Raw genomic sequence first — 13,322 nt, 5'->3', positions numbered from 1 at the left:
TTTAGGGAGATGGAACTGTTCTTCATGGTACAAGGGTGGCAAATATATGACTTCTGTATTTGAAAAAACCCAAAAAACTGTATCTTGTGTGTGTTAGTTGCTCAGTAGTGCCCGACTCTTTGTGACCCCATGGACTGTAGCCCACCAGGCTCCTCTATCCATAGAATTCTCCAGGTAAGAATACTGGAGTGGGTTGCCATTCCCTTCTCTAGGGGATCCTCCTGACCCAGGAATTGAACCCAGGTCTCCTGAATTGCAGGCAGATTCTTTACCATCTGAAAATACCTTACAAAGAGTGAACCTTAATATACATAATTTTTTCAAAAATCAAAAAGGATGTCAAGGGATCCCAAGATAGAGTGCAGACTGTCACAAATGAACTTAATATAAATGTTTGACATAAACTCACTGAAGGAAGTGAGGTGAAACCAAAGTAACCTTGGAAAATGTTGCTAAAGACAAAAGGAACTATACATAAACACTGCACCGTGGTTAGTAAATCTGTTGCTCAGAGAAATATGGGTTAACAATTCTGAACCTGTTTCACATGTATACAGAACTAAATAAATAAGGAAACTCACCATCTATTATGGTGGATGGTGACAGGCAGGTTTCTCGCTGTCAGAGAAGGAACTGCAGGTAAGTAAGGGGGGAAAGCTATAATAAACTCTGGGGTACTGCATTAGAGTCAGAAACAAGAGCGTGGATCCATGTTTACTTCAATGTGTATGCAGATGGATATATAGGAATAATTTTACATATGTACATACAAGTGGGTTAGTCCACATATGTGTGTATTTCCTAGCTCTCTCTGCTGAGGGCTTACTAGCAATGTATACACCCAATGCTCAGATCTTGGTTTCTCCAAAGAAAAAAACCAAGGCCCCTGAAGAAAATGCTGATTCAAGGGCAAGGGCAAGGAAAATACAAGACAAGCTTGGAACATCTCCTAGTTTCAGAAAGTAAGGAAGTGCTCAAGTGGCAGAATGACGTGGACATGTCAAAGGGATAGAGAACCCAACCTGGAATAGTTCCCAGTAGCTAAAACTGGAACAATCTGAGCAATAAAATAAATAGCATGGTACTGAATGATAACCTAAAGTATACGAGTTCATACTGATATAAATTAATGACAATTAATAAACATTCGGGTAAAAAGAGTAAGTCTTCCTTTACAGAAAAATTTCAAATAATATATGCAGATACTACCTCCTCTAGGAGGTGGAGCTTAATCTTCACTTCCCCTCCCCCAGGAGTGGGCGGGACTTAACTGACTCATTTCCAAAGAATACAGTAAGGAAACAGGAAAACAGTCACTTTATGGTGGAGAAACCTGGCAAATACCACCTTAACCAAGCGATCAAGGTTAACACCACCAGCGATAGGTCGTGTTAGCGTCATATCCCCAGACAGGATATGCTGAAGAGGGCATTTCATCTCTAAGGCATTCTTCCTCAAAAACCACAACCCGAGTCTAACCCTGAGAAAGACTTCAGACAAACCCCAAATGAGAGGCAGTCTACAAAATTACTCACCAGTGCTCCTCAAAATTGCCAATCATAAAAAATGTGGAAAGTCTGAGAACCTGTCACAGACCAGAGGAGCCTAAGGACAGAGACACGATGACTAAATGCAATGAGGTACACTGAACTGAACCTTGGACTAGAAAAAGAACATTAGTGAAAAATCGGGTAAAATCCAAACAGAGTGTTGAATTTAACAGTAAATGCACCAATTTTGGTTTCTTAGTTTTGACAAATATACGACAGTAATGTTAGACATGAACACTGGGGGAAACGTGAGTGACGCATTCAAGAACTCTCTGAATTATCTTTGCAGCTTTTCTGTAAATCCAAAGTTATTCCAAAATTAAAAGTTGATTTTTAAAAATAATCTAATAGGGCTTCCCTAGTAGCTCAGTGGTAAAGAATTTGCTGCCAATGCAGAAGACTTGGGTTCAATCCTTGGGTTGGGAAGATCTCCTTGAGAAAGAAATGCCAACCCCTTTCAGCATTCTTGCCTGGGAAATCCCACGGACAGAGAAGCCTGGCAGCTACAGTCCCTGGGGTTGCAAAGAGTCAGACGAGACTGAGTGACTAAACAGCAGCAGTGCTAATGTAGGGTCAAATTAGTGAGGAAAACTTACTAACTAAACTTTTATTTGCAAGCTCTCTATATAACAGAAATACAGGGTCACATTATTGGGCGTATCTTTTTACAGAGGGGAAATGAAGTGCCCCTGACATGTTATCTTATAAACTGCATCTACCGTAATGATACTTCTGTTAATGAAGAAAATGCATTCCCATAGCACATTCATGGTTTGGTGCTTCTCTACCAGAGGTAGAAATAATCCTCCTGGTATAGGACTACATGAGCTTCCCTGGTGGCTCAGTCGGTAAAGAATCCGCCAGCAACGCAGGAGACCTGGGTTCAATCCCTGGGTTGGGGAGATCCTTCGGAAGAGGGCATGGCGACTCACTCCAGTATTCTTGCTGGAGAATCCCCATGGACAGAGGAGTCTGGCAGGATACAGTGCATGGAGTCACAAAGAGTCGGACACGACTGAGCAACTAAGCACAGCACACACAGGACTACAAGTTCTAGCTCTGATTGAGAACGCCTTCCTTCTCTCCCATACCTCCGATGAGAGTACGTAGGTTTCCCTGGCCATTTCTGCCCATGTAGCAGAACTCTGGCCTCTTTGGGGACTCTTACTTCTCTGGTCTGGACCCCGGCCTGCTATAAAAGGCCTACAGCTGTGACTAAGACTCTGCCCCTTCCTTCTTATTCACTATTGCCTCTGACACAGAACTAAAGAAAGCTGAACTATCCCAGTTTCTCTGTGTCCAGATTAAATTATTCCCAGAAGCATCACTGTGTACATAAACTGACAGTAGCAATGTCCTAGTCTGTAGTCAAATAACTGCATAGGTTCTGCATAAAGTATGTGAACTGATGAGCAACACCTGACATCCACCCTTACTATCACAATTTTGAGAGCTCACTATCTACCCAGTCATCATTACAATGCATCTTGCATTCCTAAGTGAACAAGACTGGGAGCTGACTGTGGCTCGGATCATGAACTCCTTATTGCCAAATTCAGACTGAAATTGAAGAAAGTGGGGAAAACCACTAGACCATTCAGGTATGACCTAAATCAAACCCCTCATGACTATACAGTGGAAGTGAGAAATAGATTTAAGGGACTAGATCTGATAGACAGAGTGCCTGATGAACTATGGATGGAGGTTCGTGACATTGTACAGGAGACAGGAGTCAAGACCATCCCCAAGAAAAAGAAATGCAAAACAGCAAAATGGCTGTCTGGGGAGGTCTTACAAATAGCTGTGAAAAGAAGGGAAGTGAAAAGCAAAGGAGAAAAGGAAAGATGTACCCATTTGAATGCAGAGTTCCAAAGAATAGCAAGGATAAAAAAGCCTTCCTCAGCAATCAATGCAAAGAAATAGAGGAAAACAACAGAATGGGAAAGATTAGAGCTCTCTTCAAGAAAATAAGAGATACCAAGGGAACATTTCATGCCAAGATGGGCTCAATAAAGGACAGAAATGGTAGGGACCTAACAGAAGCAGAAGATATTAAGAGGTGGCAAGAATACACAGAAGACTGTACAAAAAAGATCTTCACGACCCAGATAATCACGATGGTGTGATCACTGACCTAGAGCCAGACATCCCGGAATGTGAAGTCAAGTGGGCCTTAGGAAGCATCACTATGAACAAAGCCAGTGGAAGTGATGGAATTCCAGATGAGCTATTTCAAATCCTGAAAGATGATGCTGTGAAAGTGCTGCACTCAATATGCCAGCAAATTTGGAAAACTCAGCAGTGGCCACAGGACTGGAAAAGGGCAGGTTTCATTCCAATCCCAAAGAAAGGCAATGCCAAAGAATGCTCAAACTACCGCATAATTGCACTCATCTCACACGCTAGTAAAGTAATGCTTAAAATTCTCCAAGCCAGGCTTCAGCAATATGTGAACCGTGAACTTCCAGATGTTTTCAAGCTGGTTTTAGAAAAGGCAGAGGACCCAGAGATCAAATTGCCAACATCCACTGGATCACTGAAAAAGCAAGAGAGTTCCAGAAAAACATCTATTTCTGCTTATTGACTATGCCAAAGCCTTTGACTGTGTGGATCACAATAAACTGTGGAGAATTCTGAAAGAGATGGGGGCATACTAGACCACCTGACCTGCCTCTTGAGAAACCTATATGCAGGTCAGGAAGCAACAGTTAGAACTGGACATGGAACAACAGACTGGTTCCAAATCGGGAAAGGAGAACATCAAGGCTGTATATTGTTACCCTGCTTATTTAACTTATATGCAGAGTACATCTTGAGAAACGCTGGGCTGGATGAAGCACAAGCTGGAATCAAGATTGCCAGGAGAAATATCAATAACCTCAGATATGCAGATGACACCACCCTTATGGCAGAAAGTGAAAAAGAACTAAAGAGCCTCTTGATGAAAGTGAAAGAGGAGAGTGAAAAAGTTGGCTTAAAGCTCAACATTCAGAAAACTAAGATCATGGCATCCAGTCCCATCACTTCATGGCAGATAGATGGGGAAGCAGTGGCTGACTTTATTTATCTGGGCTCCAAAATCACTGCAGATGGTGACTGCAGCCTTGAAATTAAAAGACATTTACCCCTTGGAAGGAAAATCATGACCAACCTAGACAGCGTATTAAAAAGCAGAGACATTACTTTGCCAACAAAGGTCCGTCTAGTCAAGGCTATGGTTTTCCAGTGGTCATGTATGGATGTGAGAGTTGGACTATAAAGAAGGCTGAGTGCAGAAGAATTGATGCTTTTGAACTGTGGTGTTGGAGAAGACACTTGAGAGTCCCTTGGACTGCAAGGAGATCCAAGCAGTCCATGGTAAGGGAGATCAGTCCTGGGTGTTCACTGGAAGGATTGATGTTGAAGCTGAAACTCCAATATTTTGGCCACCTGATGCGAAGAGCTGACTCACTGGAAAAGACCCTGATGCTAGGAAAGATTGAGGGCAGGAGGAGAAGGGGATGACAGAGGATGAGATGGTAGGATGGCATCATCGACTCTATGGTCACGGGTTTGGGTGGACTCCGGGAGTTGGTGATGGACAGGGAGGCTTGGTGTGCTGCGGTTCATGGTGTCACAAAGAGTTGGAGATGACTGAGCGACTGAACTGAACTGAACTGAACTGAAAATTAGCACTATTTAGGGTAATGATTTAAAATTCAGAGAATGCATAGGCTGCCTTCTCAGAAAGATGCATACTGACTCTGATCTCTAAATCCAAATTTGGTAATGTTCAAAAGAGAATTTCTAGACCCAAACAGACATGGTAAGTTTGTGATAAGCACTCTTGATAAACTTGCTTCATATGATAAGCAGAGAAGGTCACAAAACTTTATGATGATAAAAAGTAAAAGATGAAGCATTTAAACAATCAAAAGTTTCTTGAGTCTTTCCTCTACTGCATTACTCTAGAAAGCCACAATCTGAGGAAAGACCAAGGATATGCCACGAGCCATGCTCAGCATCTTCCAGTAAGCCTGCTCTACTCCAGTCACTGTAAAAACTGTCACACTTTACTTCCCCAGTTTGCCCCACAGTGCTATCTGATTCGACAGCCCCTACCCTTTCTTTTATTTTTGGACTGATGTAGAATAGGTTTGAAGGACAATTTCAAACAAGAAACGCCAATAATGTTTTATGTAACAACTGTTTCATTGTATTAAACACACAGCCTTCCAAGATAGCTGTTTTCCTTTGTTTTCTACTATATTACATTTCTTTTAAAAAGTTATACATGCCCATCCAAAAATTTCAAACAATATAGGGTTAAAGGTATAAAAATTAAAAACAAGATGACTGTCTGAAGAGCCACCCAAACCAGTTTTATCACTTCATAATCTACCCAATTAGAATTCTCACTTGGAAAGCCACACATCATTCACTTTAAAAATAGTCTTTTCAAGTCCCTATCCAGATGCCAAAACAAAAAAACTCCAAAAAGATTTTTTAAAAGTCTTTTTTTAAAGTCAATTTTATAGCCAATTTTATTTTATTTATTAAAATTAATTGAAGCATATAATGACACAGTCAAAGCCAAGTAATTATGAAGATTTTTGAGCACCTCACTGATCTGATTTCTAGTCTCAGGTGTCATGTCAAAAGGATCAAAAGGAAGGTTATTAGCAAAATGCTCCATCATAGTGGAAAATTTGACAAACAGATTTTCCAATAAAGCCTTGCTTTCAAATAAACACCATAAACCATCAAAAAAACCTGAAGTGACAACCCTTTGGTATCTACATTAAATATGTCTCCAAGACTTCCACACATTCAAATTTTTCACATCAAATGTGGTGATCCAGGGGTCAGAAAAAAATCATCATATTTGTAGGGCCTCTGTTTCACCATCAGTACAGTGAATAACAGCTTTCTCCTGCACTGTCTACCTACCTATACAGGCACGGTTATGTACGTAAGCACACATGATGGACAAAATGTTCCTCAGAAGAAAGGCTTTAACGCAAACCAACATCTGCGGATCTGGAACTGACTGCCGCAGCGCTTGGTCATCCGCATCCTCCTGATTCTCACAGCCTGCTTTTGGAGATTTCCTATTTAGTAATTTTACAATATATTTTTTCCCCACAGCTTGTTGGCATGTCTCTTACTAGAGTAACAAGGGACAAGAAAGAAGAAAAATGCCAATTCACACATTTTCCTTTTCTTCCACATCATGTTGGTAAAAAACCAGGCACAATCAGAGTTAGATATCAGCCAGAGATAGAGAAAGACTTAAGATCATATGAAGGTTTCTATTACATCATCTAATAGTCCTCTCCTTACCAAGGTTTAAAAAACTGACAGATTATCTGCAGTTGTATGAAATAAGATATCAATATGCTATTAACCACTTGGTAACTCTCAGTGAACACACATCCTTTCCTGCCCAGCAATGTCACTCCCAGGTATTTATTCTATAGATACTGCCCCACATACGTCAGAGAGGTACACAAGGATACTCAAGGCAACTTTCCTGTGATAACAAAGGACGGAATAAACATTTACTGGTGGAATAAAGTCTATCAATAAAGGACTCATTAAATGAATCATAATATATTCTTTAAATGGCATTCTACACAGCTGCTAAGAAGAATGAGGCCTTCTGTGGACACTGCTATGGCAAGTCTCCAGGACATATTAAGTGAGAAAGCAAAGCATAGAGCAGTGTGCATAGCACACGACTGTTTTTGTTACTATATGCACACTTATTTTCATTTTATATATGGTATTGTGTGGAAAACTGGTATATGGGTGCCTCCAGGGGGAGGAACTGGGTGGCCAGTGGGTAAGTAAGTAGAGTACCCCTCTAACTTTGTTCCCTTTATAACTTCCAGATTGTGTACTGAGTACAAATACAATCTCTTTTTAAATTTTAATTTAAATTCAAAAATTAAAAAGAAGGAAGAAAGAGCACCCTGAACCAAAAACACTGGAGTCCTTCCTTGGGGTGTCTTCTCCATTAGGGACCCTAGGGCCTGTTAGTCCAGTCACAGATCTTTCAGGACTGATAACCTGCCTTGAAGCCACCGCCTTTTTTGCCCCTGTCTATCTTGGTTCTCTCTTAAAATGTGTCTAATAAATAGCCTAAGTTTCTGGTTCCAATTAAGATGGAGTAAGTACATTCCACAGTGTTTCTCCTAGGGAATTCAGCTAAAGTCCAGGGATAGACAGAGCTGCTCCACGCATTATCTAAAGACTAAAAAGTAACTGATAACTGGTGGACAGAGAAAACAAACCATGGCTCAAAATATCATGACACCTATGGAGTTTCCCTTTTTGCTTCTTCTAGTATCTCCTGGGCTCCAAAATCACTGCGGATGGTAACTGCAGCCATGAAATTAAAAGACGCTTGCTCCTTGGAAGGAAAGTTATGACCAACCTAGACAGCATATTAAAAAGCAGAGACATTACTTTGCCAACAAAGGTCCGTCTAGTCAAGGCTATGGTTTTTCCAGTAGTCATGTATGGATGTGAGAGTTGGACTATAAAGAAGGCTGAGTGCAGAAGAATTGATGCTTTTGAACTGTGGTGTTGGAGAAGACTCTTGAGAGTCCCTTGGACTGCAAGGAGATCCAACCAGTCTATCCTAAGGGAGATCAGTCCTGGCTGCTCATTGGAAGGACTTGATGTTGAAGCTGAAACTCCAATACTTTGGCCACCTGATTCGTAGAGCTGACTCATTGGAAAAGACCCTGATGCTGGGAAAGATTGAGGGCAGGAGGGGAAGGGGACAACAGAGGATGAGATGGTTGGATGGCATCACTGACTCAATGGACATGGGTTTGGGTGGACTCCGGGAGTTGGTGATGGACAGGGAGGCCTGGAGTGCTGCAGTTCATGGGGTCACAAAGAGTCGGACGTGACTAAACTGAACTGAACTGAACTGAGTATCTCCTGGCCTGGACTCAAAGGCAGCCCAAACTCAGAACTGTGCACCAGGTACAGAAAGAAAAAGTTCCAAGAAGACCTCCATTTTTGGCCCAAGAAACAGTAAAGGGATTCCCTAAAGGTCAAAGGGAGTAGAGGCAACCCCCTGATTTTGTCTGTTTCCCTTCTGTCCTCTCACCCTACGTTCAAGGCAGCTAGGCAGCAGTCGCAATGACAACAGCAGTCAGAAAGGAAAGCCTTCTCTCTGACCGGAGGAACTGTGATCCCAGGAGCCTTGAAGGAAACTCCGTTCCTTTGTTTTCTTTCCTGAGCCTCCTGTCACTTGGTTCTCAAGGGAAAGGTAATCACAGGATGTGCAAGGCAGAGCAGAGAAATTCAAGTCTCAGCTTTCTAGCAAGTGAAGCAAGAAGGAGAATCCTTTGGAACTGGAAAGTCTGGGTTAACAACAGAAAGAAGAGGGAGCTCAATGACGCTGTATGTGAACTCCAGGAATCACCCCCAGGCTGCACATGAAAGTATCTGACCCTCAACAACACTCTGAAGATTCTGAAGAGCTATGAGGTACACCACTGCCCAAGTCAGAGACTAGCCACTGGCTGGTATGTACATGGAACAGATACAAATAACACAGCAAATAGCACTTTGAAAACTAAACTGATACTGAACTCCAGCCCAAAGAAGGCAGATAGGTATTTGCAGCCTAAACCCAACTAGACTGACTGCCTGATCACATAAACAAACAAATCTATAGGATTTGAACAAGATTCAAAGTCTCATATAATTTTTTAAATGTCAGAATATAAATCCAAACTGATATACAGATGACTCTTTAACATGCTTCCCTTGTGGCTCAGATGGTAAAAATCTGCCTGCAATGCAAGAGATCCAGGTTCCATCCCTGGGTTAGAAAGACCTCTGGAGAAGAGAATGGCAGCCCACTCCACTATTCTTGCTTGGACAAGTCCACGGCCAGGGGAGCCTGGCAGGCTACAGTCCATGGGGTCACAAAGAGTCAGACAAGAGACTTTCACTTCTTCACTTAAACAACATGGGTTTGAACTGCGTGGATCCACTTATACACAAATTGTTTTCAATAATACTACACAATCTCCAGCTGGCTGAACCCACAGATATGGAACTGCTGATATGGAGGGCCAATGACAAAGTTAAATGTGGATGTTTGACTGCATGGGGGTTAGTTTCCATAACCTCCACACGGTTCAAGAGTCAACCTGTACAAAAAGACTTGAAAATTTCAATATCTCACAAGGGAAAAGATAATCAACAAATACCATCTTCAAGATGTTAGAATTATATAACCTCAGATGACAGCACCCTAATGGCAGAAAGCGAAGAGGAACTGAACAGCCTCTTGATGAATGTGAAAGAAGAGAGTGGAAAAAAGCTGGCTTAAAACTCAACATTCAAAAAACTAAGGTCATGACATATGGTCCCATCACTTCATGACAAATAGATGGGGAAACAATGGAAACAGTTATTTTGGGGGGCTCCAAAATCACTGCAGATGGTGACTGCAGCCATGAAATTAAAAGACGCTTGCTCCTTGGAAGAAAAGCTATGACAAACCTAGACAGCATATTAAAACACAGAGACATGATGTTGCCAACAAAGGTCCGTCTAGTCAAAGCTATGGTTTTTCCAGCAGTCATGTATGGATGCAAGAGTTGGACTATAAAGAAAGCTGAGCGCCAAAGAATTGATGTTTCTGAACTGTGATGTTGGAGAAGACTCTTGAGAGTTCCTTGCACAGCAAGGAGATCCAACCAGTCCATCCTAAAGGAAATTAATCCTGAATATTCATTGGAAGGACTGATGCTGAAGCTGAAACTCTAATCCTTTGGCCACCTGATGCGAAGAACTGACTCATATGAAAAGACCCTGATGCTTGGGAAAGACTGAAAGATGGAGGAGAAGGGGACGACAGAGGATGAGATGGGTGGATGGCATCACCGACTCAATGGACATGAGTTTGAGTCAACTCCGGGAGTTGGTGATGGACAGGGAGGCCTGGCGTGCTGCAGTCCATGGGGTCACAAAGAGTCAGACACAACTGAGCGACTGAACTGAACTGAACCAAAGTGGATTGCAAGGAGATCAAACCAGTCAATCCTAACAGAAATCAGTCCTGAATATTCATTGGAAGAAGTGATATTAAAGCTGAAGCTCCAATACTTTGGCCACCTGATGTGAAGAACTGACTCACTAGAAAAGGCCCTGATGCTGGGAAAGATTGAAGGCAGGAGAAGGGGACAAAAGAGGATGAGACAGTTGGATGGCATCACCGACTCAACAGACATGAGTTTGAGCAAGCTCCGGGAGTTGGTGATGGATAGGGAACCCTGGCGTGCTATAGTCCATGGGATCTCAAAGAGTAGGACATGACTCAGCAACTGAACTGACCTAAAAGCACATATTATAATCATGCTCAAAGAAATAAAGACAAATGATCTTGAAGTAAAAGGAAAAGTAGACAGTCTTGACAAAGAATAGATGAAGAAGGAGAAGAAGAACCAAATGAAAAAATCTAAACTAGAAAATATGACAGAAATTTTTAAATTCACTAGATGGGCTCTACGGTGTAACTGAAATGACAGGTCAGTGAACTTGAAAATGGATCAACAGAATTATCCAACTGAACAACTAAGAAAAAAGACTGGAAAACAAAAATGAACAGAGCCTTGAGGACCCACTGGACAATATCAAAAGGCCTAACATTTGTATCATCAAAGGCCGATTATAAAGGAGAAAGAGAGGTACAGAAATAATATTTGAGGGAATTCCCTGGGGGTCCAGTGGTCAGGACTTGGCACTTTCACTGCCATGAGCCCAGGTTCAATCCCTGGTTGGGGAACTAAGATCCCAAAAGATATGTGCTGTGGTCAAAAAGAAAAATATTTCAAGAAATAATAGCTCAATACTTTCCAACTGTAGTAAAAGACATAAACGTATAGATTCAAGAAACTCAGTGAATATCAATCAGGATAATCTCAAAGAAATTCCTGCCCAGTAAAATCTAAAGCAAAGGAAAAAAAAAATCTTGAAAGCAGTCAGAGACAAATAATGCATTACATCCAGGGGAAAAAATAATTCAAATGACTGTGAACGTCTTATCAGAAACCATAGAGAACAGATGACAGTGGAAAAAGAATTTCAAGAGCTGGAAAACAATGGCCAAACCCAGAATTCTATATATCCAGTGAAATAGCTTTCAAAAATGATGAAATAAATTCTCCAAGAAAACCAAGAGAGGTCATCACTAGCAGACTTGCCAAAGATGCTAAAGAAAATTCTTCGGATGGAAGGAAAAGAACATGGAAACAGAATTTCAGGAAAGAAGGAACACTAGAAATGGTAAATATCTGAGTAAATGAAACACCCTATTTTACTTCTAAGTTCTTTAAAACATTAAAGATGATTGAAAGCAAAAATTATAACGATGTCTGATGGGGTTTTCAGTGAATATAGATGTTACACATATGACCACTACAAGATAAAAAGGAAGAGGGCAAACCAATCTTTATGGTACTAAAGTTTCTATATTCTACTTGAAGTGATAAATATTAATTTTAAGTAGAATACTTGAATATGTGTAATGTAATTCCTAGCCAACACTAAAATAACTATACAAATGAAAAAGCAGTAAAAATTCAGTGTGTGTGTGTGTGTGTGTGTGTGTGTGTGTGAGCCGCTCAGTTATGTCTGATTCTTTGTGATCCCGTGAACTATAGCCCACCAGGCTCCTCTGTCCATGGAATTCTCCAGGCAAGAATACTGGAGTGGATTGCCATTCCCTTCTCCAGGGGATCTTCCCGACCCAGGAATCAAACCCAGGTATCCCACATTGCAGGCAGATTCTTTACAATCTGAGCCACCAGGGAAACTCCAAAAACTCAATAGAGAAATCTAAGTAGAACACTAAAATAGTTCAAATAATCCAAAAGAAGGATGTAAAGGGAAACAAGAAAACACAAAACAGAAAGAACAGAAAAATATAATAAAATGACAGACCTAAATCTAAAATATCAATAATTAGATTAAATGTAAATGGTCTAAACACATCAATTAAAAGAGACATTATCAGGATGGATTTACAAAAAAAGATACATTGTATGTAGTCTACCAGAAACCTGCTAAGCACAATGATATACATAGGTTAAAAAAATGAAAGGGTACTAAATGCTATTATGGCTGCCTGGACTGAATTATAGAAAAGGAATTAAAAAAAAACATTAGTAGACAAACTGGTGAAATATATGAAATTCTGTAGCTTACTTAATAGAGTAATATACCAATGTTAATTTCTTAGTTTTGATAAATGTACTATGGTTTTATGTAATAGGTTAACATTAGGGAAAGCTAAGTAAAGGGCATACAGGAACTCTATGTACTATTTTTGCAACTCATTTATAAATATGAAATTATTATAAAAAATATAAGTAAAAGAAGGAGGTAAGAATATATTACGAAAATGAGAGTTATCAGAACTATAGTAACTATGTTAATAGGCTATATTAATATCAGATAAAGCAGACTTCAAAACAAGGAAAATTATCAGGGGTAAAAAGGATAGTAAATAACAATTAAAGGGTCAATTCACTGAAATAAAAAACAATCTTAAATGTGTATGCACCTAAGAAAAGAGCTTCAAAATATATGAAGCAACAATTGACGGAACTAAGGGAAGAAACGGACAAATCTACAATTTTAGAGACTTCAGTCCTCCTTTCTCAGTCCTCAATAGAACAAGTAAACAGAAAATTATCGAGATATCAAAACATGTACATGTTAAATATATATAATTCCTATTTGTCAATAATACCTCAG

At 40.4% G+C, this 13,322-nt stretch overlaps 1 protein-coding gene and 1 non-coding gene across 5 annotated transcripts in view; one reads left to right on the top strand and one right to left on the bottom strand.

Annotated features, from left to right (window-relative positions):
• Positions 1-13,322, bottom strand: part of SCN8A (sodium voltage-gated channel alpha subunit 8) — a 200,565-nt gene that overhangs the window by 161,526 nt on the left and 25,717 nt on the right. The gene's annotated exons all lie outside the window — the stretch shown is intronic.
• Positions 11,277-11,349, top strand: TRNAE-UUC. The gene has a single exon. It is a non-coding gene; the product is annotated as a tRNA-Glu (tRNA).

The sequence above is a fragment of the Bubalus bubalis genome, chromosome 4 (assembly GCF_019923935.1).
Source record: "Bubalus bubalis isolate 160015118507 breed Murrah chromosome 4, NDDB_SH_1, whole genome shotgun sequence".
Classification (NCBI taxonomy): Eukaryota; Metazoa; Chordata; class Mammalia; order Artiodactyla; family Bovidae; genus Bubalus; species Bubalus bubalis.
This window is presented reverse-complemented; position numbering and strand designations above follow the sequence as displayed.